Source organism: Spermophilus citellus (genome assembly GCF_964194105.1).
Source record: "Spermophilus citellus genome assembly, chromosome: 10".
Classification (NCBI taxonomy): Eukaryota; Metazoa; Chordata; class Mammalia; order Rodentia; family Sciuridae; genus Spermophilus; species Spermophilus citellus.
The window spans coordinates 15,940,002-15,967,553 of NC_138197.1; positions in this window are offsets into that span (position 1 = coordinate 15,940,002).

The window sequence follows — 27,552 nt, forward strand, 5'->3', positions numbered from 1 at the left end:
CCCACTTGGCTCACCAAATTTCGTTCTTCTAGGTTAAACCGTTCATTGGCAGTAACTGTTTCAATTTTTAGCTTTCACTCTGTTTTCTCCTATAGGGATACATTTAGTTGGAACTCTAAATCAAACACAGTTTGTGCTAGCTCTTTGAAACTTGACACAATAAAGTAGTTCCAAGTTCTATCTCTATGGTTTGTTTCCTATTGATGTAGCCCTAAGCAGAGACTGGCGCAAATCACTTTCATGGAAAGGGGTTGCCATGCTTCCAAAAACTACAATTTTTCTGAAATCTCAGCACACATTTTTTCACCAAACCTTGATGACACTTTCAGGTAATGATCAGTACCCAATCCCACTTGGCTCTCCAAGTTTCGTTCTTCTAGGTTAAACCGTTCGTTGGCCGTAACAGTTTTAATTTTTAGGTTACACTCTGTTTTCTCCTATAGGGATACATGTAGTTGGAAGTCTAAATCAAACTCGGTTTGTGCTAGCTCTTTGAAACTTGACACAGTAAAGTAGTTCCGAGTCCTATCTCTATGGTTTCTTTCCTACTGATGTAGCCCTAAGCAGAGACTGGCAAAAATCACTTTCTTGGAAAGGGGTTGCCAGGCTTCCATAAAACTACGAGTTTCCTGAAATCTCAGCACATATTTTTTGAACCAATCTTGATAACACCTTGAGATAGTGATCAGTACCCCAATCCCACTTGCCTCACCAAATTTGGTTCTTCTAGGTTAAACCATTCGTTGGCAGTAACTGTTTTAATTTTTAGGTTTCACTGTGTTTTCCCTATAGAAATACATATAGTTGGAACTCTAAATCAAACACGGTTTGTGCTAGCTCTTTGAAACATGACACATTAAAGTAGTTCCAAGTCCTATATCTATGGTTTGTTTCCTATTGATGTAGCCCTAAGCAGAGACTGGCGCAAATCACTTTCATGGAAAGGGGTTGCCAAGCTTCCAAAAACCTACGAGTTTCCTGAAATCTCAGCACACATTTTTTCACCCAATCTTGATGACACTTTCAGATAATGATCAGTACCCCAATCCCACTTGGCTCACCAAATTTCGTTCTTCTAGGATAAACTGTTCGATGGCAGTAACAGTTTTAATTTTTAGGTTTCACTCTTATTTCTCGTATATGGATACATGTAGTTGGAACTCTAAATCAAACACGGTTTGTGCTAGCTCTTTGAAACTTGACACAATAAAGTAGTTCCAAGTTCTATCTATATGGTTTTTTCCTATTGATGTAGCCCTAAGCAGAGACTGGCTCAAATCACTTTCATGGATAGGGGTTGCCAAGCTTCCAAAAACTACAAGTTTCCTGATATCTCAGCACACAGTTTTTCACGCAATCTTGATGACACTTTCAGGTAATGATCAGTACCCCATTCCCACTTTGCTCACGAAATTTCGTTCTTCTAGGTTAAACTGTTCATTTGCAGTAACAATTTTAATTTTTAGGTTTCACTCTGTTTTCTCCTATATGGATACATGTAGTTGGAACTCTAAATCAAACACGGTTTGTGCTAGCTCTTTGAAACTTGACACAATAATGTAGTTCCAAGTTCTATCTCTATGGTTTGTTTCCTATTGATGTAGCCCTAAGCTGAGGCTGGCGCAAATCACTTTCATCGAAAGGGGTTGCCAAGCTTCCAAAAAACTAAGAGTTTCCTGAAATCTCAGAACACATTTTTTCACCCAATCTTGATGACACTTTCAGGTAATGATCAGTGCCCCAATCCCACTTGGCTAACCAAATTTCGTTCCTCTAGGTTAAACCGTTCGTTAGTAGTAACAGCTTTAATTTTTAGCTTTCACTCTTTTTTCTCCTATAGGGATACATGTAGTTGGAACTCTAAATAAAACACGGTTTTTGCTAGCTCTTTGAAACTTGACACAATAAAGTAGTTCCAAGTTCTATCTCTATGGTTTGTTTCCTATTGATGTAGCCCTAAGCAGAGACTGGCGCAAATCACGTTCATCGAAATAGGTTGCCAAGCTTCAAAAAAACTAAGAGTTTCCTGAAATCTCAGCACACATTTTTTCACCCAAACTTGATGACAATTTCAGGTAATGATCAGTACCCCAGTCCCACTTGGCTCACCAAATTACGTTCTTCTAGGTTAAACCAATCGTTGGAAGTAACAGTTTTAATTTTTAGGTTTCACTCGGTTTTCTCCTATAGGGTTACATGTAGTTGGAACTCTAAATAAAACACGGTTTGTGCTAGCTCTTTGAAACTTGACACAATATAGTGTTTCCAAGTTCTATCTCTATGGTTTGTTTCCTATTGATGTATCCCTAATCAGAGACTGGCGCAAATCACTTTCATGGAAAGGGGTTGCCAAGCTTCCAAAAAACTACGAGTTTCCTGAAATCTCAGCACTAATTTTTTCACCCAATATTGATGACACTTCAGATAATGATCAGTACCCCAATCCCACTTGCCTCACCAAATTTCATCCTTCTAGGTTAAACTGTTCGTTGACAGTAACTCTTTAATTTTTAGGTTACACTCTGTTTTCTCCTATAGGGATATATGTAGTTGGAACTCTAAATCAAACACGGTTTGTGCTAGCTCTTTGAAACTTGACACAATAATGTAGTTCCAAGATGTATCTCTATGATTTGTTTCCTATTGATGTAGCCCTAAGCAGAGACTGGCGCAAATCACTTTCATGGAAAGTGGTTGCCAAGCTTCCAAAAAACTACGTGTTTCCTGAAATCTTGGCACACATTTTTTCACCCAATCTTGATGACACTTTCAGGTAATGATCAGTACACCAATCCCACTTGGCTCACCAAATTTCCTTCTTCTAGGTTAAACCGTTCGTTGGCAGTAACAGTTTTAATTTTTAGGTTTCACTCTGTTTTCTAATATACGGATACATGTAGTTGGAACTCTAAATCAAACACGGTTTGTGCTAGTTCTTTGAAACTTGACACAATAAAATAGTTCCAAGTCATATATCTATGGTTGTTTAATATTGATGTAGCCATAAGTAGAGACTGGCACAATCACTTACATGGAAAGGGGTTGCCAAGCTTCTAAAAACTACAAGTTTTCTGTAATCTCAGCAAACATTTTTTCACCCAATCTTGATAACACTTTCAGGTAATGATCAGTACCCCAAACTCAATTGGCTCACCATATTTCTTTCTTCTAGGTTAAACCGTTTGTTTGCAGTAAAAGTTTTAATTTTTAGCTTTCACTCTGTTTTCTCCTATAGGGATACACGTAGATGGAACTCTAAATCAAACACGGTTTGTGCTAGCTCTTTGAAACTTGACACAATAAAGTAGTTCCAAGTTCTATCTCTATGGTTTGTTTCCTATTGATGTAGCCATAAGCAGAGACTGGCTTAAATCACTTTCATTGAAAGGGGTCGCCAAGCTTCCAAAAAACTACAAGTTTCCTGAAAACTCAGCACACATTTTTTCACCCAATGTGATGACACTTTCGGGTAATGATCAGTACCCCAATCCCACTTGGCTCACCAAATTTCCTTCTTCTAGGTTAAACCGTTCATTGGCAGTAACAGTTTTAATTTTTAGGTTTCACTCTGTTTTCTCCTATATGGATACATGTAGTTGGACCTCTAAATCAAACTCGGTTTATGCTAGCTCTTTGAAACTTGACACAATAATGTAGTTCCACGTTCTATCTCTATGGTTTGTTTCCTATTGATGTAGCCCTAAGCAGAGACTGGCGCAAATCACTTTCATGGAAAGGGGTTGCCAAGCTTCCAAAAAACTACGAGTTTCCTGAAATCTCAGCACACATTTTTTCACCCAATCTTGATGACACATTCAGATAATGATCAGTCCCCTATCCCACTTGGTTCACCAAATTTCGTTCTTCTAGGTTAAACCGTTCGTTGGCAGTAACAGTTTTAATTTTTAGGTTACACTCTGTTTTCTCCTATAGGGATACATCTATTTGGAACTCTAAACCAAACACGGTTTGTGCTAGCTCTTTGAAACTTGACACAATAAAGTAGTTCCAATTCCTATATCTATGGTTTGTTTAATATTGATGTAGCCATAAGCAGAGACTGGCACAATCACTTACATGGAAAGGGGTTGCCAAGCTTCCAAAAACTACAAGTTTTCTGTAATCTCAGCAAACATTTTTTCACCCAATCTTGATGACACTTTCAGGTAATGATCAGTACCCCAAACTCAATTGGCTCACCATATTTCGTTCTTCTAGGTTAAACCGTTTGTTTGCAGTAACAGTTTTAATTTTTAGCTTTCACTCTGTTTTCTCCTATAGGGATACATGTAGTTGGAACTCTAAATCAAACACGGTTTGTGCTAGCTCTTTGAAACTTGACACAATAAAGTAGTTCCAAGTTCTATCTCTATGGTTTGTTTCCTACTGATGTAGTCCTAAGCAGAGACTGGCTTAAATCACTTTCATTGAAAGGGGTTGCCAAGCTTCCAAAAAACTACAAGTTTCCTGAAATCTCAGCACACATTTTTTCAACAAAACTTGATGACACTTTCAGGTAATGATCAGTACCCAAATCCCACTTGGCTCACCAAATTTCCTTTTTCTAGGTTAAACCGTCCGTTGGCAGTAACTGTTTTAATTTTTAGGTTTCACTCTGTTTTCTCCTATAGGGATACATGTATTTGGAACTCTAAATCAAACACGGTTTGTGCTAGCTCTTTGAAACTTGACACAATAATGTAGTTCCAAGTTCTATCTCTATGGTTTGTTTCCTATTGATGTAGCCCTAAGCAGAGACTGGCGCAAATCACTTTCATGTAAAGGGTTTGCGAAGCTTCCAAAAAGCTACGAGTTTCCTGAAATCTCAGCACACATTATTTCACCCAATCTTGACGCCACTTTCAGGTAATGATCAGTCCCCAATCCCACTTGGCTCACCTAATTTCGTTCTTCTATGTTAAACCGTTCGTCGGCAGTAGCAGTTTAATTTTTAGGTTACACTCTATTTTCTGCTATAGGGATACATTTAGTTGGAACCCTAAATCAAACACGGTTTGTGCTAGCTCTTTGAAACTTGACACAATAAAGTAGTTCCAAGTTCTATCTCTATGGTTTGTTTCCTATTGATGTAGACCTAAGCAGAGACTGGCGCAAATCACTTTCAAGGAAAGGGGTTGACAAGCTTCCAAAAAACTACGAGTTTCCTGAAATCTGAGCACATATTTCTTCACCCAATCTTGATGACACTTTCAGATATGGATCAGTACCCCAATCCCACTTGGCTCACCAAATTTCCTTCTTCTAGGTTAAACCGTTCGTTGGCAGTAACTGTTTTAATTATTAGGTTTCACTCTGTTTTCTCCTATAGGGATACATGTAGTTGGAAATCTAAATCAAACACGGTTTGTGCTAGCTCATTGAAACTTGACACAACAATGTAGTTCCCATTTCTATCTCTATGGTTTGTTTCCTATTGATGTAGACCTAAGCAGAGACTGGCGCAAATCACTTTAAAGAAAGTGGTTCCAAGCTTCCAAAAAACTACGAGCTTCCTGAAATCTCAGCAAATATTTTTTCACACAATCTTGATGACACTTTCAGATATGGATCAGTACCCCAATCCCACTTGGCTCACCAAATTTCCTTCTTCTAGGTTAAACCGTTCGTTGGCAGTAACTGTTTTAATTTTTAGGTTTCACTCTGTATTCTCCTATATGGATACATGTAGTTGGAACTCTAAATCAAACAGGGATTTTGCTAGCTCTTTGAAACTTGACACAATAAAGTAGTTCCAAGTTCTATCTATATTGTTTGTTTCCTATTGATGTAGCCCTAAGCAGAGACTGGCACAAATCACTTTCATGAAAAGGGGTTGCCAACTTCCAAAAAACTACGAGTTTCCTGAAATCTCAGCACACATTTTTTCACCCAATCTTGATGACACTTTCAGGTAATGATCAGTACACCAATCCCACTTGGCTCACCAAATTTCCTTCTTCTAGGTTAAACCGTTCGTTGGCAGTAACAGTTTTAATTTTTAGGTTTCACTCTGTTTTCTCCTATACAGATAAATGTAATTGGAACTCTAAATCAAACACGGTTTGCGCTAGCTCTTTGAAACATGATACAATAAAGTAGTTCCAAGTTCTATCACTATGATTTGTTTCCTATTGCTGTAGCCCTAAGCAGAGACTGGCGCAAATCACTTTCATGGAAAGGGGTTGCCAAGCTTCCAAAAAAATACGAGTTTCCTGAAATCTCAGCACACATTTTTTCACCCAATCTTGATGACACTTTCAGGTAATGATCAGTACCCCAATCCCACTTGGCTCACCAAATTTCGTTCTTCTAGGTTAAACTGTTCGTTGGCAGTAACAGTTTTAATTTTTGGGTTTCACTCTGTTTTCTTCTATATGGATATATGTAGTTGAAAGTCTATTTTAAACACGGTATGTGCTAGCTAGCTCTTTGAAACTTGACACAATAAAGTAGTTCCACGTTCTATCTCTATGGTTTGTTTCCTATTGATGTAGCCCGAAGCAGAGACTGGCTTAAATCACTTTCATTGAAAGGGGTTGCGAAGCTTCCAAAAAACTTCGCGTTTCCTGAAATCTCAGCACACATTTTTTAACCCAATCTTGATGACACATTCAGATAATGATCAGTCCCCAATCCCACTTGTCTCAACAAATTTCGTTCTTCTAGCTAAAACCGTTCGTTGGCAGTAACAGTTTTAATTATTAGGTTTTACTCTGTTTTCTCCTATAGGGATACATGTAGTTGGAAATCTAAATCAAACACGGTGTGTGCTAGCTCATTGAAACTTGACACAACAATGTAGTTCCCAGTTCTATCTCTATGGTTTGTTTCCTATTGATTTAGACCTAAGCAGAGACTGGCACAAATCACTTTAAAGAAAGTGGTTGCCAAGCTTCCAAAAAACTACGAGTTTCCTGAAATCTCATCACACATTTTTTCACCCAATCTTGATGACACTTTCAGATATGGATTAGTACCCCAATCCCACTTGGCTCACCAAATTTCCTTCTTCTAGGTTAAACTGTTCATTGGCAGTAACTGTTTTAATTTTTAGGTTTCACTCTGTTTTCTCCTATATGGATACATGTAGTTGGAACTCTAAATCAAACACAGTTTGTGCTAGCTCTTTGAAACTTGACACAATAAAGTAGTTCCCAGTTCTGTCTCTATGGTTTGTTTAATATTGATGTAGCCATAAGCAGAGACTGGCGCAATCAATTTCATGGAAAGGGTTTGCCAAGCTTCCAAAAACTACAATTTTCCTAATATCTAAGCACACATTTTTTCACCCAATCGTGATGACACTTTCAGGTAATGATCAGTACGCCAATCCCCCTTGGCTCACCATATTTCGTTCTTCTATGTTAAACCATTCGTTTGCAGTAACAGTTTTAATTTTTAGGTTTCACTCTGTTTTCTCCTATATCAATACATGAGGTTGGAACTCTAAATCAAACACGGTTTGTGCTAGGTCTTTGAAACTTGTCACAATAAAGTAGTTCCAAGTTCTATCTCTATGGTTTGTTTCCTATTGATGTAGCCCTAAGCAGAGACTGGCACAAATCACTTTCATAAAAAGGGGTTGCCAACTTCCAAAAAACTACGAGTTTCCTGAAATCTCAGCACACATTTTTTCACCCAGTCTTGATGACAATTCAAGGTAATGATCAGTACCCCAATCCCACTTGGCTCACCAAATTTTGTTCTTTTACGTTAAACCGTTGGTTTGCTGTAACAGTTTTAATTTTTAGCTTTCATTCTGTTTTCTCCTATATGTATATATGTAGTTGGAACTCTAAATCAAACACGGTTTGTGCTAGCTCTTTGAAACTTGACACAATAAAGTAGTTCCAAGTTTTATCTCTATGGTTTGTTTCCTATTGATGTAGACCTAAGCAGAGACTGGCGCAAATCACTTTCAAGGAAAGGGGTTGCCAAGCTTCCAAAAAACTACGAGTTTCCTGAAATCTCAGCACATATTTTTTCACCCAATCTTGATGACACTTTAAGATATGGATCAGTACCCCAATCCCACTTGGCTCACCGAATTTCCTTCTTCTGGGTTAAACCGTTCATTGGCAGTAACTGTTTTAATTTTTAGGTTTCACTCTGTTTTCTCCGATATGGATACATGTAGTTGGAACACTAAATCAAACACGGTTTGTGCTAGCTCTTTGAAACTTGACACAATAAAGTAGTGCCCAGTTCTGTCTCTATGGTTTGTTTCTTATTTATGTAGCCATAAGCAGAGACTGGCGCAAATCACTTTCATGGAAAGGGGTTGCCAAGCTTCCAAAAACTACAAGTTTCCTAAAATCTAAGCACACATTTTTTCACCCAATCGTGATGACACTTTCAGGTAATGATCAGTACGCCAATCCCAATTGGCTCACCAAATTTCGTTCTTCTATGTTATACCGTTCGTTTGCCGTAACAGTTTTAATTTTTCGGTTTCACTCTGTTTTCTCCTATATGGATACATTTAGTTGGAACTCTAAATCAAACACGGTTTGTGCTAGCTCTTTGAAACTTGACACAATAAAGTAGTTCCAAGTTCTATCTATATTGTTTGTTTCCTATTGATGTAGCCCTAAGCAGAAACTGGCACAAATCACTTTCATGAAAAGGGGTTTCCAACTTCCAAAAAACTACGAGTTTCCTGAAATCTCAGCACACATTTTGTCACCCAATCTTGATGACACTTTCAGGTAATGATCAGTACCCCAATCCCACTTGGCTCACCAAATATAGTTCTTCTAGTTTAAACCGTTGGTTGGCAGTAACAGTTTTAATTTTTAGGTTTCACTCTGTTTTCTCCTATACGGATACATGTAGTTGGAACTCTAAATCAAACACGGTTTGTGCTATCTCTTTGAAACTTGACACAATAAAGTAGTTCCAAATTCTATCTCTATGGTTTGTTTCCTAATGATGTAGCCCTAAGCAGATTGGCGCAAATCACTTTCATGGAAAAAGGTTGCCAAGCTTCCAAAAAACTACGAGTTTCCAGAAATCTCAGCACACATTTTTTCACCCAATCTTGATGACACTTTCAGGTAATGATCAGGACCCCAATCCCACTTGGCTCACCAAATTTCCTTCTTCTAGGTTAAACCGTAGGTTGGCAGTAACTGTTTTAATTTTTAGGTTTCACTCTCTTTTCTCCTATAGGGATACATGTAGTTGGAACTCTAAATCAAACACGGTTTGTGCTAGCTCTTTGAAACTTGACACAATAATGTAGTTCCAAGTTCTGTCTTTATGATTTGTTTCCTATTGATGTAGCCCTAAGCAGAGACTGGCGCAAATCACTTTCATGGAAGGGATTGCCAACCTTCCAAAAACCTACGAGTTTCCTGAAATCTCAGCACACATTATTTCACCCAAACTTGATGACACTTTCAGGTAATGATCAGTACCCCAATCTCAATTGGCTCACCATATTTCGTTCTTCTATGTTAAACCGTTCGTTTGCAGTGACAGTTTTGATTTTTAGCTTTCAAGCTGTTTTCTCCTATATGGATACATGTAGTTGGAACTCTAAATCAAACACGGTTTGTGCTAGCTCTTTGAAACTTGACACAATAAAGAAGTTCCCAGTTCTGTCTCTATGGTTTGTTTCCTATTGATATAGCCCTAAGCATAGACTGGCGCAAATCACTTTCATGGAAAGGGTTTGCCAAGCTTCCAAAAAACTACGAGTTTCCTGTAATCTCAGCACACATTTTTTCACCCAATCTTCATGACACTACTAGGTAATGATCAGTACCCAAATCCCACTTGGCTCACCAAATTTCGTTCTTCTAGGTTAAACCGTTCGTTGGCAGTAACACTTTTAATTTTTAGGTTTCACTCTGTTTACTTCTATGTGGATTCATGTTGTTGGAACTCTAAATCAAACACGGTTTGTGGTAGCTCTTTGAAACTTGAAACAATAAAGTAGTTCCAAGTTCTATCTCTATGGTTTGTCTCCTATTGATGTAGCACTAAGCAGAGACTGGCGCAAATCACTTTCATTGAAAGGGGTTGCTAAGCTTCCAAAAAACTACGAGTTTCCTGATATCTCAGCACACATTTTTTCACCCAATCTTGATGACACTTTCAGGTAATGATCAGTACCCCAATCCCACTGGGCTCACCAAATTTCCTTCTTCTAGGTTAAACCGTTCGTTGGCAGTAACTGTTTAAATATTTAGGTTTCACTCTCTTTTCTCATATAGGGATACATGTAGTTGGAATTCTAAATCAAACACGGTTTTTCCTTGCTCTTTGAAACTTGACACAATAAAGTAGTTCCAAGTTCTATCTCTATGGCTTGTTTCCTATAAATGTAGCCCTAAGCAGAGACTGGCACAAATGACTTTCATGGAAAGGGGTTGCCAAGCTTCCAAAAAACTACGAGTTTCCTGCAATCCCAGCACACATTTTTTCATCCAATCTTGATGACACTTTCAGGTAATGATCAGTACCCCAATCCCACTTGGCTCACCAAATTTCCTTCTTCTAGGTTAAACCGTTCGTTTGCAGTAACAGTTTAAATTTTTAGCTTTCACTCTGTTTTCTTCTATATGGATACATGTAGTTGGAACTCTAAATCTAACACGGTTTGTGCTAGCTCTTTGAAACTTGACACAATAAAGTAGTTCCAAGTTCTATCTCTATGGTTTGTTTCCTAATGATGTAGCCCTAAGCAGAGACTGGCACAAATCACTTTCATGCAAAGGGGTTGCCAAGCTTCCAAAAAACTACGAGTTTCCTGAAATCTCAGCACATATTTTTTCACCCAATCTTGATGACACTTTCAGGTAATGATCAGTACCCCAATCTCACTTCGCTCACCAAATGTCCTTCTTCTAGGTTAAACCGTTAGTTGGCAGTAAGTGTTTTAATTTTTAGGTTTCACTCTCTTTTCTCGTATAGGGATACATGTAGTTGGAACTCTAAATCAAACACGGTTTGTGCTAGGTCTTTGAAACTTGACACAATAAAGTAGTTCCAAATTCTATGTCTATGCTTTGTTTCCTAATGATGTAGCCCTAAGCAGAATGGCACAAATCACTTTCATGGAAAGGGGTTGCCAAGCTTCCAAAAAACTACGAGTTTCCTGAACTCTCAGCACACATTTTTTCACCCAATCTTGTTGACACTACTAGGTAATGATCAGTACCCAATCCCACTTGGCTCACCAAATTTCGTTCTTCTCGGTTAAACCGTTCATTTGCACTAACAGTTTAAATTTTTAGCTTTCACTCTGTTTTCTTCTATATGGATACATGTAATTGGAACTCTAAATCAAACACGGTTTGTGCTAGCTCTTTGAGTCATGACACAATAATGTAGTTCCAAGTTCTATCTCTATGATTTGTTTCCTATTGATGTAGCCCTAAGCACAGACTGGCGCAAATCACTTTCATGGAAAGGGGTTGCCAAGCTTCAAAAAAACTACGAGTTTCCTGAAATCCCAGTACATATTTTTTCACCCAATCTTGATGACACTCTCACGTATTGATCAGTACCCCAATAACACTTGGATCACCAAATTTCGTTATTCTAGGTTAAACCCATCGTTGGAAGTAACAGTTTTAATTTTTAGGTTTCACTCTGTTTTCTCCTATACGGATACATGTAGTTGGAACTCTAAATCAAACACGGTTTGTGCTAGCTCTTTGAAACTTGACACAATAAATTAGTTCCAAGTCCTGTATCTGTGGTGTGTTTCCTATTGATGTAGACATAAGCAGAGACTGGCGCAAATCACTTTCATGGAAAGGGGTTGCCAAGCTTCCAAAAAACTAGGATTTTCCTGAAATCTCAGCACACATTTTTTCACCCAATCTTGATGACACTTTCAGGTAATGATCAGTACCCCAATCCCACTTGGCTCACCAAATTTCCTTCTTCTAGGTTAAACCTTTCGTTTGCAGTAACAGTTTTAATTTTTAGCTTTCACTCTGTTTTTTCCTATATGGATACATGTAGTTGGAACTCTAAATCAAGCACGGTGTGTGCTAGCTCTGTGACACTTGACACAATAAAGTAGTTCCAAGTTCTATCTCTATGGTTTGTTTCCTATTGATGTAGCTCAAAGCAGAGACTGGATAATATCACTTTCATGAAAAGGGGTTGCCAAGCTTCCAAAAAACTACGAGTTTCCAGAAATCTCAGCACACATTTTTTCACCCAACCTTGATGACACTTTCAGGTAATGATCAGTAACCAAATCGCACTTGGATCACCAAATTTCGTTCTTCTAAGTTAAACCGTTCGTTGGCAGTAACTGTTTTAATTTTTATGTTTCACCCTGTTTTCTCCTATATGGATACATGTATTTGGAACTCTAAATCAAACTCGGTTTGTGCTAGCTCTTTGAAACTTGACACAATAAAGTAGTTCCAAGTTCTATCTCTATGGTTTGTTTCCTATTTATGTAGCCCTAAGCAGAGACTGGCCCAAATCACTTTCAAGGAAAGGGGTTGCCAAGCTTCCAAAAAACTACGAGTTTCCTGAAATCTCAGCACACATTTTTTCACCCAATCTTGATGACACTTTCAGGTAATGATCATTACCCCAATCCCACTTGGCTCACCAAATTTCGTTCTTCAAGTTTAAACCGTTTGTTGGCAGTAACAGTTTTAATTTTTAGGTTTCACTCTGTTTTCTCCTATAGGGATACATGTACTTGGAACTCTAAATCAAACACGGTTTGTGCTAGCTCTTTCAAACTTGACACAATAAATTAGTTCCAAGTTCTATCACTATGATTTGTTTCCTATTGCTGTAGCCCTAAGCAGAGACTGGCGCAAATCACTTTCATGGAAAAGGGTTGCCAAGCTTCCAAAAAACTACGAGTTTCCTGAAATCTCAGCACACATTTTTTCACCCAATCTTGATGACACTTTCAGGTAATGATCAGTACCCCAATCCCACTTGGCTCACCAAATTTCCTTCTTCTAGGTTAAACCGTTCGTTGGAAGTAACAGTTTTAATTTTTAGGTTTCACTCTGTTTTCTCCTATAGGGATACATGTAGATGGAACTCTAAATCATACACGGTTTGTGCTAGCTCTTTGAAACTTGACACAATAAAGTAGTTCCAAGTTCTATCTCTATGGTTTGTTTCCTATTGATGTAGCCCTAAGCAGAGACTGGCGCAAATCACTTTCATGGAAAGGGGTTGCCAAGCTTCCAAAAAACTACGAGTTTCCTGAAATCTCAGCACACATTTTTTCACGCAATCTTGATGACACTTTCAGGTAATGATCAGTACCCCAATCTCACATGGCTCACCAAATTTCGTTCTTCTAGGTTAAACCGTTCGTTGGCAGTAACAGTATTAATTTTTAGGTTTCACTGTTTTCTCCTATATGGATACATGTAGTTGGAACACTAAATCAAACACGGTTTGTGCTAGCTCTTAGAAACTTGACACAATAAAGTAGTTCCAAGTTCTATCTCTATGGTTTGTTTCCTATTGCTGTAGCCCTAAGCAGAGACTGGCGCAAATCACTTTCATGGAAAGGGTTTGCCAAGCTTCCAAAAAACTACGAGTTTTCTGAAATCTCAGCACACATTTTTTCACCCAATCTAGGTGACACTTTCAGGTAATGATCAGTACCCCAATCCCACTTGGCTCACCAAATTTTGTTCTTCTAGGTTAAACCGTTTGTTGGCAGTAACAGTTTTAATTTTTAGGTTTCACTCTGTTTTCTCCTATAGGGATACATGTAGTTGGAACTCTAAATCAAACACGGTTTGTGCTAGCTTTTTGAAACTTGACACAATAAAGAAGTTACAAGTCCTGTATCTATGGTGTGTTTCCTATTGATGTAGCCCTAAGCAGAGACTGGCGCAAATCACTTTCCTGGAAAGGGGTTGCCAAGCTTCCAAAAAACTACGAGTTTCCTGATATCTCAGCACACATTTTTTCAACCAATCTTGATGACACTTTCAGATAATGATCAGTACCCCAATCCCACTTGGTTCACCAAATTTCGTTCTTCTAGGTTAAACCATTCGGTGGCAGTAACAGTTTTAATTTTTAGCTCTCACTCTGTTTTCTCCTATATTGATACATGTAGTTGGAACTCTAAATCAAACACGGTGTGTGCTAGCTCTCTGAAACTTGACACAATAAAGTAGTTCCAAGTTATATCGATATGGTTTGTTTCCTATTGATGTAGCCCGAAGCAGAGACTGGAGCAAATCACTTTCATGGAAAGGGGTTGCCAAGCTTCCAAGAAACTACGAGTTTCCTGAAATCTCAGCACACATTTTTTTACCCAATCTAGATGACACCTTCATGTAATGATCAGTAACCCAATCGCACTTGGATCACCAAATTTCTTTCTTCTAAGTTAAACCGTTCGTTGGCAGTACTGTTTTAATTTTTAGGTTTCACTCTGTTTTCTCCTATAGTGATACATGTAGTTGGAACTCTAAATCAAACTCGGTTTGTGCTAGCTCTTTGAAACTTGACACAATAAAGTAGTTCCAAGTTCTATCTCTATGGTTTGTTTCCTATTGATGTAGCCCTAAGCAGAGTCTGGTGCAAATCACTTTAATGGAAAGGGGTTGCCAAGCTTCCAAAAAACTACGAGTTTCCTGAAATCTCAGCACACATTTTTTCACCCAATCTTGATGACACTTTCAGGAAATGATCAGTAGCCCAATCCCACTTGGCTCACCAAATTTCCTTCTTATACGTTCAACCGTTCGTTGGAAGTAACAGTTTTAATTTTTAGGTTTCACTCTGTTTTCTCCTATAGGGATACATGTAGATGGAACTCTAAATCAAACACGGTTTGTGCTAGCTCTTTGAAACTTGACACAATAAAGTAGTTCCAAGTTCTATCTCTATGGTTTGTTTCCTATTGATGTAGACCTAAGCAGAGACTGGCGCAAATCATTTTCATGGAAAGGGGTTGCCAAGCTTCCAAAAAACTACGAGTTTCCTGAAATCTCAGCACACATTTTTTCACCCAAACTTGATGACAATTTCAGGTAATGATCAGTACCCCAATCCCACTTGGCTCACCAAATATCGTTCTTCTAGGTTAAACCGTTCGTTGGCAGTAACAGTATTAATTTTTAGGTTTCACTCTGTTTTCTCCTATATGGATACATGTAGTTGGAACACTAAATCAAACACGGTTTCTGCTAGCTCTTGGAAACTTGACACAATAAAGTAGTTCCAAGTTCTATCTCTATGGTTTGTTTCCTATTGATGTAGACCTAAGCAGAGACTGGCGCAAATCATTTTCATGGAAAGGGGTTGCCAAGCTTCCAAAAAACTACGAGTTTCCTGACATCTCAGCACACATTTTTTCACCCAAACTTGATGACAATTTCAGATAATGATCAGTACCCCAATCCCACTTGGCTCACCAAATTTCGTTCTTCTAGGTTAAACCGTTTTTTGGCAGTAACAGTTTTAATTTTTAGGTTTAACTGTGTTTTCTCCTATAGCGATAAATGTAGTGTGAACTCTAAATCAAACACGGTTTGTGCTAGCTCTTTGAAACTTGACACAATAAAGCAGTTACAAGTCCTGTATCTATGGTGTGTTTCCTATTGATGTAGCCTTAAGCAGAGACTTCCGCAAATCACTTTCTTGGAAAGGGGTTGCCAAGCTTCCAAAAAACTATGAGTTTCCTGAAATCTCAGCACACATTTTTTCACCCAATCTTGATGACACTTTCAGGTAATGATCCGTACCCCAATCCCACTTGGCTCACCAAATTTCGTTCTTCTAGGTTAAACCGTTTGTTTGCAGTAACTGTTTTAATTTTTAGGTTTCACCCTGTTTTTTCCTATATGGATTAATGTAGTTGGAACTCTAAATCAAACTCGGTTTGTGCTAGCTCTTTGAAACTTGACACAATAAAGTAGTTCCAAGTTCTATCTCTATGGTTTGTTTCCTATTGATGTAGCCCTAAGCAGAGCCTGGCGCAAATCCCTTTCATGGAAAGGGGTTGCCAAGCTTCCAAAATACTACGAGTTTCCTGAAATCTCAGCACACATTTTTTCACCCAATCTTGATGACACTTTCAGGTAATGATCAGTAACCCAGTCCCACTTGGATCACCAAATTGCCTTCTTCTAAGTTAAACCGTTCGTTGGCAGTAACTGTTTTAATTTTTAGGTTTCACTCTGTTTTCTCCTATAGTGATACATGTAGTTGGAACTCTAAATCAAACTTGGTTTGTGCTAGCTCTTTGAAACTTGACACAATAAATTATTTCCAAGTTTTATCTCTATGGTTTGTTTCCTCTTGATGTAGCCCTAAGCAGAGACTGGCGCAAATCACTTTCATGGAAAGTTGTTGCCAAGCTTCCAAAAAACTACGAGTTTCCTGAAATCTCAGCACACATTTTTTCACCCAATCTTGATGACACTTTCAGGTAATGATCAGTACCCCAATCCCACTTGGCTCACCAAATTTCGTTCTTCAAGTTTAAACCGTTCGTTGGCAGTAACAGTTTTAATTTTTAGGTTTCACTCTGTTTTCTCCTATAGGGATACATGTAGTTGGAACTCTAAATCAAACTCGCTTTGTGCTAGCTCTTTGAAACTTGACACAATAAATTAGTTCCAAGTTTTATCTCTATGGTTTGTTTCCTACTGATGTAGCCCAAGCAGAGACTGGCGCAAATCACTTTCATTGAAAGGGGTTGCCAAGCTTCCAAAAAACTACGAGTTTCCTGAAACCACAGCACACATTTTTTCACCCAATATTGATGACACTTTCAGGTAATGATCAGTAGCCCAATCCCACTTGGCTCACCAAATTTCCTTCTTATAGGTTAAACCGTTCGTTGGAAGTAACAGTTTTAATTTTTCGGTTTCACTCTGTTTTCTCCTATAGGGATACATGTAGATGGAACTCTAAATCAAACACGGTTTGTGCTAGCTCTTTGAAACTTGACACAATAAAGTAGTTCCAAGTTCTATCTCTATGGTTTGTTTCCTATTGCTGTAGCCCGAAGCAGAGACTGGCGCAAATCACTTTCATGGAAAGGGGTTGCCAAGCTTCCAAAAAACTACGAGTTTCCTGAAATCTCAGCACACATTTTTTCACCCAATCTTGATGACACTTTCAGATAATGATCAGTACCCCAATCCCACTTGGCTCACCAAATTTCGTTCTTCTAGGTTAAACCGTTCGTTGGCAGTAACAGTATAAATTTTTAGGTTTCACTCTGTTTTCTCCTATAGCGATACATGTAGTTGGAACTCTAAATCAAACACGGTTTGTGCTAGCTCTTTGAAACTTGACACAATAAATTAGTTCCAAGTTCTATCTCGATGCTTTGTTTCCTATTGCTGTAGCCCTAAGCAGATACTGGTGCAAATCAATTTCATGGAAAGGGTTTGCCAAACTTCCAAAAAACTACGTGTTTCCTGAAATCTCAGCACACATTTTTTCACCCAATCTTGATGACACTTTCAGGTAATGATCAGTACCCCAATCCCACTTGGCTAACCAAATTTTGTTCTTCTAGGTTAAACCGTTCGTTGGCAGTAACAGTTTTAATTTTTAGGTTTCACTCTGTTTTCTCCTATAGGGATACATGTAGTTGGAACTATAAATCAAACACGGTTTGGGCTAGCTCTTTGAAACTTGACACAATAAAGTAGTTCCAAGTTCTATCTCTATGGTTTGTTTCCTATTGATGTAGCCCAAGGCAGATACTGGCGCAAATCACTTTCATGGAAAGTGGTTGCCAAGCTTCCAAAAAACTACGAGTTTCCTGAAATCTCAGCACACATTTTTTCACCCAATCTTGATGACACTTTCAAGTAATATCAGTACCCCAATCCCACTTGGCTCACCAAATTTCGTTCTTCTAGGTTAAACCGTTCGTTTGCAGTAACAGTTTTAATTTTTAGCTTTCACTCTGTTTTCTCCTATATGCATACATGCTGTTGGAACTCTAAATCAAACACGGTGTGTGCTAGCTCTGTGAAACTTGACACAATAAAGTAGTTCCAAGTTCTATCTCTATGGTTTGTTTCCTATTGATGTAGCACGAAGCACAGACTGGCGCAAATCACTTTCATGGAAAGGGGTTGCCAAGCTTCAAAAAAACTACGAGTTTCCTGAAATCTCAGCACACATTTTTTCACCCAAACTTGATGACACTTTCAGGTAATGATCAGTAACCCAATCCCACTTGGCTCACCAAATTTCGTTCTTCTAGGTTAAACCGTTCGTTTGCAGTAACTGTTTTAATTTTTAGGTTTCACCCTGTTTTTTCCTATATGGATTCATGTAGTTGGAACTCTAAATCAAACTCGGTTTGTGCTAGCTCTTTGAAACTTGACACAATAAAGTAGTTCCAAGTTCTATCTCTATGGTTTGTTTCCTATTGATGTAGCCCTAAGGAGAGCCTGGCGCAAATCCCTTTCATGGAAAGGGGTTGCCAAGCTTCCAAAATACTACGAGTTTCCTGAAATCTCAGCACACATTTTTTCACCCAATATTGATGACACTTTCAGGTAATGATCAGTAACCCAGTCCCACTTGGATCACCAAATTGCCTTCTTCTAAGTTAAACCGTTCGTTGGCAGTAACTGTTTTAATTTTTAGGTTTCACTCTGTTTTCTCCTATAGTGATACATGTAGTTGGAACTCTAAATCAAACTCAGTTTGTGCTAGCTCTTTGAAACTTGACACAATAAATTAGTTCCAAGTTTTATCTCTATGGTTTGTTTCCTATTGATGTAGCCCTAAGCAGAGACTGGCGCAAATCACTTTCATGGAAAGGGGTTGCCAAGCTTCCAAAAAACTACGAGTTTCCTGAAATCTCAGCACACATTTTTTCACCCAATCTTGATGACACTTTCATATAATGATCAGTACCCCAATCCCACTTGGCTCACCAAATTTCGTTCTTCTAGTTTAAACCGTTCGTTGGTAGTAACATTTTTAATTTTTAGGTTTCACTCTGTTTTCTCCTATGTGGATACATGTAGTTGGAACTCTAAATCAAACACGGTGTGTGCTAGCTCTCTGAAACTTGACACAATAAATTAGTTCCAAGTTCTATCTCGATGCTTTGTTTCCTATTGCTGTAGCCCTAAGCAGATACTGGTGCAAATCACTTTCATGGAAAGGGTTTGCCAAACTTCCAAAAAACTACGGGTTTCCTGAAATCTCAGCACACATTTTTTCACCCAGTATTGATGACACTTTCAGGTAATGATCAGTACCCCAATCCCACTTGGCTAACCACATTCTGTTCTTCTAGGTTAAACCGTTCGTTGGCAGTAACAGTTTTAATTTTTAGGTTTCACTCTGTTTTTTCCTATAGGGATACATGTAGTTGGAACTATAAATCAAACACGGTTTGGGCTAGCTCTTTGAAACTTGACACAATAAAGTAGTTCCAAGTTCTATCTCTATGGTTTGTTTCCTATTGATGTAGCCCAAGGCAGATACTGGCGCAAATCACTTTCATGGAAAGGGGTTGCGAAGCTTCCAAAAAACTACGAGTTTCCTGAAATCTCAGCACACATTTTTTCACCCAATCTTGATGACACTTTCAAGTAAAATCAGTACCGCAATCCCACTTGGCTCACCAAATTTCGTTCTTCTAGGTTAAACCGTTCGTTTGCAGTAACAGTTTTAATTTTTAGCTTTCACTCTGTTTTCTCCTATATGCATACATGCTGTTGGAACTCTAAATCAAACACGGTGTGTGCTAGCTCTGTGAAACTTGACACAATAAAGTAGTTCCAAGTTCTATCTCTATGGTTTGTTTCCTATTGATGTAGCACGAAGCACAGACTGGCGCAAATCACTTTCATGGAAAGGGGTTGCCAAGCTTCCAAAAAACTACGAGTTTCCTGAAATCTTAGCACACGTTTTTTCACCCAAACTTGATGACACTTTCAGGTAATGATCAGTAACCCAATCCCACTTGGCTCACCAAATTTCGTTCTTCTAGGTTAAACCGTTCGTTTGCAGTAACTGTTTTAATTTTTAGGTTTCACCCTGTTTTTTCCTATATGGATTCATATAGTTGGAACTCTAAATCAAACTCGGTTTGTGCTAGCTCTTTGAAACTTGACACAATAAAGTAGTTCCAAGTTCTATCTCTATGGTTTGTTTCCTATTGATGTAGCCCTAAGCGGAGCCTGGCGCAAATCCCTTTCATGGAAAGGGGTTGCCAAGCTTCCAAAATACTACGAGTTTCCTGAAATCTCAGCACACATTTTTTCACCCAATATTGATGACACTTTCAGGTAATGATCAGTAACCCAGTCCCACTTGGATCACCAAATTGCCTTCTTCTAAGTTAAACCGTTCGTTGGCAGTAACTGTTTTAATTTTTAGGTTTCACTCTGTTTTCTCCTATAGTGATACATGTAGTTGGAACTCTAAATCAAACTCAGTTTGTGCTAGCTCTTTGAAACTTGACACAATAAATTAGTTCCAAGTTTTATCTCTATGGTTTGTTTCCTATTGATGTAGCCCTAAGCAGAGACTGGCGCAAATCACTTTCATGGAAAGGGGTTGCCAAGCTTCCAAAAAACTACGAGTTTCCTGAAATCTCAGCACACATTTTTTCACCCAATCTTGATGACACTTTCATATAATGATCAGTACCCCAATCCCACTTGGCTCACCAAATTTCGTTCTTCTAGTTTAAACCGTTCGTTGGCAGTAACAGTATAAATTTTTAGGTTTCACTCTGTTTTCTCCTATAGCGATACATGTAGTTGGAACTCTAAATCAAACACGGTTTGTGCTAGCTCTTTGAAACTTGACACAATAAATTAGTTCCAAGTTCTATCTCGATGCTTTGTTTCCTATTGCTGTAGCCCTAAGCAGATACTGGTGCAAATCACTTTCATGGAAAGGGTTTGCCAAACTTCCAAAAAACTACGTGTTTCCTGAAATCTCAGCACACATTTTTTCACCCAGTATTGATGACACTTTCAGGTAATGATCAGTACCCCAATCCCACTTGGCTAACCACATTTTGTTCTTCTAGGTTAAACCGTTCGTTGGCAGTAACAGTTTTAATTTTTAGGTTTCACTCTGTTTTCTCCTATAGGGATACATGTAGTTGGAACTATAAATCAAACACAGTTTGGGCTAGCTCTTTGAAACTTGACACAATAAAGTAGTTCCAAGTTCTATCTCTATGGTTTGTTTCCTATTGATGTAGCCCAAGGCAGATACTGGCGCAAATCACTTTCATGGAAAGTGGTTGCCAAGCTTCCAAAAAACTACGAGTTTCCTGAAATCTCAGCACACATTTTTTCACCCAAACTTGATGACACTTTCAGGTAATGATCAGTAACCCAATTTCACTTGGATCACCAAATTTCGTTCTTCTAAGTTAAACCGTTCGTTGGCAGTAACTGTTTTAATTTTTAGGTTTCACCCTGTTTTCTCCTATATGGATACATGTAGTTGGAACTCTAAATCAAACTCGGTTTGTGCTAGCTCTTTGAAACTTCACACAATAAAGTAGTTCCAAGTTCTATCTCTATGGTTTGTTTTTTATTGATGTAGCCCTAAGAAGGGACTGGCGCAAATCACTTTCATGGAAAGGGGTTGCCAAGCTTCCAAAAAACTACGAGTTTCCGGAAATCTCAGCACACATTTTTTCACCCAATCTTGATGACACTTTCAGGTAATGATCAGTACCCCAATCCCACTTGGCTCACCAAATTTCGTTCTTCAAGTTTAAACCATTCGTTGGCAGTAACAGTTTTAATTTTTAGGTTTCACTCTGTTTTCTCATATAGGGATACATGTAGTTGGAACACAACATCAAACAAGGTTTGTGCTAGCTCTTTGAAACTTGACACAATAAATTAGTTCCTAGTCCTGTATCTGTGGTGTGTTTCCTATTGATGTAGCCATAAGCAGAGACTGGCGCAAATCACTTTCATGGAAAGGGTTGCCAAGCTTCCAAAAAACTACGAGTTTCCTGAAATTTAAGCACACATTTTTTCACCCAATCTTGATGACACTTTCAGGTAATGATCAGTACCCCAGTTCCACTTGGTGCACCAAATTTCGTTCTTTTAGGTTAAACCGTTCGTTGGCAGTAACAGTTTTAATTTTTAGGTTACACTCTGTTTTCTCCTATAGGGATACATGTATTTGAAACTCTAAATGAAACACGGTTTGTGCTAGCTCTTTGAAACTTGACAAAATAATGTAGTTCCAAGTTCTATCTCTATGGCTTTTTTCCTATCGATGTAGCCCTAAGCAGAGACTGGCGCAAATCGCTTTCATGGAAAGGGGTTGCCAAGCTTCCAAAAAACTACGATTTTCTGAAATCTCAGCACACATTTTTTCACCCAATCTTGATGACACTTTCAGATAAGGATCAGTACCCCAATTCCACTTGGCTCACGAAATTTCGTTCTTCTAGGTTAAACCGTTCGTTGGCAGTACTGTTTTAATTTTTAGGTTTCACTCTGTTTTCTCTTATATGGATACATGTAGTTGGAACTCTAAATCAAACTCGGTTTGTGCTAGCTCTTTGAAACTTGACACAATAAATAGTTCCAAGTTCTATCTCTATGGTTTGTTTCCTATTGATGTAGCCCTAAGCAGAGACTGGCGCAAATCACTTTCATGGAAAGGGGTTGCCAAGCTTCCAAAAAACTACGAGTTTCCTGAAATCTCAGCACACATTTTTTCACCCAATCTTGATGATACTTTCAGGTAATGATCAGTACCCCAATCCCACTTGGCTCACCAAATTTCGTTCTTCAAGTTTAAACCGTTCGTTGGCAGTAACAGTTTTAATTTTTAGGTTTCACTCTGTTTTCTCCAATAGGGATATATGTATTTGGAACTCTAAATCAAACACGGTTTGTGCTAGCTCTTTGAAACTCGACACAATAAATTAATTCCAAGTTCTATCTCTATGGTTTGTTTCCTATTGATGTAGCCCAAAGCAGAGACTGGCGGAAATCACTTTCATGGAAAGGGGTTGCCAAGCTTCCAAAAAACTACGAGTTTCCTGAAATCTCAGCACACATTTTTTCACATATTATTGATGACACTTTCAGGTAAGGATCAGTAGCCCAATCCCAATTGGCTCACCAAATTTCCTTCTTATAGGTTAAACAGTTCGTTGGAAGTAACAGTTTTAATTTTTAGGTTTCACTCTGTTTTCTCCTATAGCGATACATGTAGTTGGAACTCTAAATCAAACACGGTTTGGGCTAGCTCTTTGAAACTTGACACAATAAAGTAGTTCCAAGTTCTATCTCTATGGTTTGTTTCCTATTGATGTAGCCCTAGGCAGAGACTGGCGCAAATCACTTTCATGAAAAGGGGTTGCCAAGCTTCCAAAAAACTACGAGTTTCCTGAAATCTCAGCACACATTTTTTTACCCAATCTTGATGACACTTTCAGGTAATGATCAGTACGCCAATCCCACTTGGCTCACCAAATTTCGTTCTTCTAGGACAAACCGTTCGTTGGCAGTAACAGTTTTAATTTTAGCTTACACTCTGTTTTCTCCTATATGGATACATGTAGTTGGAACTCTAAATCAAACACAGTTTGTGCTAGCTCTGTGAAACTAGACGCAATAAAGTAGTTCCAAGTTCTATCTCTATGGTTTCTTACCTATTGATGTAGCCCGAAGCAGAGACTGGCGCAAATAACTTTCATGGAAATGGGTTGCCAAGCTTCGAAAAACTACGAGTTTCCTGAAATCTCAGCACACATTTTTTCACCCATTCTTGATGACACTTTCAGGTAATGATCAGTACCTCAATCTCACTTGGCTCACCAAATTTCCTTCTTCTAGGTTAAACCGTTCGTTTGCAGTAACAGTTTTAATTTTTAGCTTTCACTCTGTTTTCTTCTATATCGATACATGTAGTTGGAACTCTAAATCAAACATGGTGTGTGCCTGCTCTGTGAAACTTGACACAATAAAGTAGTTCCTTGTTCTATCTCTATGGTTTGTTTCCTATTGATGTAGCTCTAAGGAGAGACTGGCGCAAATCACTTTCATGGAAAGGGGTTGCCAAGCTTCCAAAAAACTACGAGTTTCCTGAAATCTCAGCAAACATTTTTTCACCCAATCTTGATGACACTTTCAGGTAATGATCAGTACCCCAATCCCACTTGGCTCACCAAATTTCGTTCTTCAAGTTTAAACCGTTCGTTTGCAGTAACAGTTTTAATTTTTATGTTTCACTCTGTTTTCTCCTATAGGGATACATGTAGTTGGAACTCTAAATCAAACACGGTTTTTGCTAGCTCTGTGAAACTTGACACAATAAAGTAATTCCAAGTTCTATCTCTATGATTTGTTTCCTATTGATGTACCCCTAAACAGAGACTGGCGCAAATCACTTTCATGGAAATGGGTTGCCAAGCTTCCAAAAAACTACGAGTTTCCTGAAATCTCAGCACACATTTTTTCACCCAACCTTGATGACACTTTCAGGTAATGATCAGTAACCCAATCCCACTTGGATCACCAAATTTCGTTCTTCTAATTTAAACCGTTCGTTGGCAGTAACTGTTTTAATTTTTAGGTTTCACCCTGTTTTCTCCTATATGGATACATGTAGTTGGAACTCTAAATCAAACTCGGTTTGTGCTAGCTCTTTGAAACTTGACACAATAAAGTAGTTCCAAGTTCTATCCCTATGGTTTGTTTCCTATTGATGCAGCCCTAAGCAGAGACTGGCACAAATCACTTTCATGGAAAGGGGTTGCCAAGCATCTAAAAAACTACGAGTTTTCTGAAATCTCAGCACACAGTTTTTCACCCAATCTTGATGACACTTTCAGGTAATGATCAGTAACCCAATCCCACTTGGCTCACCAAATTTCGTTCTTCAAGTTTAAACCGTTCGTTGGTAGTAACATTTTTAATTTTTAGGTTTCACTCTGTTTTCTCCTATGTGGATACATGTAGTTGGAACTCTAAATCAAACACGGTGTGTGCCAGCTCTCTGAAACTTGACACAATAAAGTAGTTCCAAGTTCTATCTCTATGGTTTGTTTCCTATTGATGTAGCCCTAAGCAGAGACTGGCGCAAATCACTTTCATGGAAAGGGGTTGCCAAGCTTCCAAAAAACTACGAGTTTCCTGAAATCTCAGCACACATTTTTTCACCCAATCTTGATAACACTTTCAGGTAATGATCAGTAACCCAATCCCACTTGGATCACCAAATTTCGTTCTTCTGAGTTAAACCGTTCGTTGGCAGTAACTGTTTAATTTTTAGGTTTCATCCTGTTTTCTCCTATATGGATACATGTAGTTGGAACTCTAAATCAAACTCGGTTTGTGCTAGCTCTTTGAAACTTCACACAATAAAGTAGTTCCAAGTTCTATCTCTATGGTTTGTTTTTTATTGATGTAGCCCTAAGAAGGGACTGGCGCAAATCACTTTCATGGAAAGGGGTTGCCAAGCTTCCAAAAAACTACGAGTTTCCGGAAATCTCAGCACACATTTTTTCACCCAATCTTGATGACACTTTCAGGTAATGATCAGTACCCCAATCCCACTTGGCTCACCAAATTTCGTTCTTCAAGTTTAAACCATTCGTTGGCAGTAACAGTTTTAATTTTTAGGTTTCACTCTGTTTTCTCATATAGGGATACATGTAGTTGGAACACAACATCAAACAAGGTTTGTGCTAGCTCTTTGAAACTTGACACAATAAATTAGTTCCTAGTCCTGTATCTGTGGTGTGTTTCCTATTGATGTAGCCATAAGCAGAGACTGGCGCAAATCACTTTCATGGAAAGGGTTGCCAAGCTTCCAAAAAACTACGAGTTTCCTGAAATTTAAGCACACATTTTTTCACCCAATCTTGATGACACTTTCAGGTAATGATCAGTACCCCAGTTCCACTTGGTGCACCAAATTTCGTTCTTTTAGGTTAAACCGTTCGTTGGCAGTAACAGTTTTAATTTTTAGGTTACACTCTGTTTTCTCCTATAGGGATACATGTATTTGAAACTCTAAATGAAACACGGTTTGTGCTAGCTCTTTGAAACTTGACAAAATAATGTAGTTCCAAGTTCTATCTCTATGGCTTTTTTCCTATCGATGTAGCCCTAAGCAGAGACTGGCGCAAATCGCTTTCATGGAAAGGGGTTGCCAAGCTTCCAAAAAACTACGATTTTCTGAAATCTCAGCACACATTTTTTCACCCAATCTTGATGACACTTTCAGATAAGGATCAGTACCCCAATTCCACTTGGCTCACGAAATTTCGTTCTTCTAGGTTAAACCGTTCGTTGGCAGTACTGTTTTAATTTTTAGGTTTCACTCTGTTTTCTCTTATATGGATACATGTAGTTGGAACTCTAAATCAAACTCGGTTTGTGCTAGCTCTTTGAAACTTGACACAATAAATAGTTCCAAGTTCTATCTCTATGGTTTGTTTCCTATTGATGTAGCCCTAAGCAGAGACTGGCGCAAATCACTTTCATGGAAAGGGGTTGCCAAGCTTCCAAAAAACTACGAGTTTCCTGAAATCTCAGCACACATTTTTTCACCCAATCTTGATGACACTTTCAGGTAATGATCAGTACCCCAATCCCACTTGGCTCACCAAATTTCTTTCTTCAAGTTTAAACCGTTCGTTGGCAGTAACAGTTTTAATTTTTAGGTTTCACTCTGTTTTCTCCAATAGGGATATATGTATTTGGAACTCTAAATCAAACACGGTTTGTGCTAGCTCTTTGAAACTCGACACAATAAATTAATTCCAAGTTCTATCTCTATGGTTTGTTTCCTATTGATGTAGCCCAAAGCAGAGACTGGCGGAAATCACTTTCATGGAAAGGGGTTGCCAAGCTTCCAAAAAACTACGAGTTTCCTGAAATCTCAGCACACATTTTTTCACATATTATTGATGACACTTTCAGGTAAGGATCAGTAGCCCAATCCCAATTGGCTCACCAAATTTCCTTCTTATAGGTTAAACAGTTCGTTGGAAGTAACAGTTTTAATTTTTAGGTTTCACTCTGTTTTCTCCTATAGCGATACATGTAGTTGGAACTCTAAATCAAACACGGTTTGGGCTAGCTCTTTGAAACTTGACACAATAAAGTAGTTCCAAGTTCTATCTCTATGGTTTGTTTCCTATTGATGTAGCCCTAGGCAGAGACTGGCGCAAATCACTTTCATGAAAAGGGGTTGCCAAGCTTCCAAAAAACTACGAGTTTCCTGAAATCTCAGCACACATTTTTTTACCCAATCTTGATGACACTTTCAGGTAATGATCAGTACGCCAATCCCACTTGGCTCACCAAATTTCGTTCTTCTAGGACAAACCGTTCGTTGGCAGTAACAGTTTAAATTTTAGCTTACACTCTGTTTTCTCCTATATGGATACATGTAGTTGGAACTCTAAATCAAACACAGTTTGTGCTAGCTCTGTGAAACTAGACGCAATAAAGTAGTTCCAAGTTCTATCTCTATGGTTTCTTACCTATTGATGTAGCCCGAAGCAGAGACTGGCGCAAATAACTTTCATGGAAATGGGTTGCCAAGCTTCGAAAAACTACGAGTTTCCTGAAATCTCAGCACACA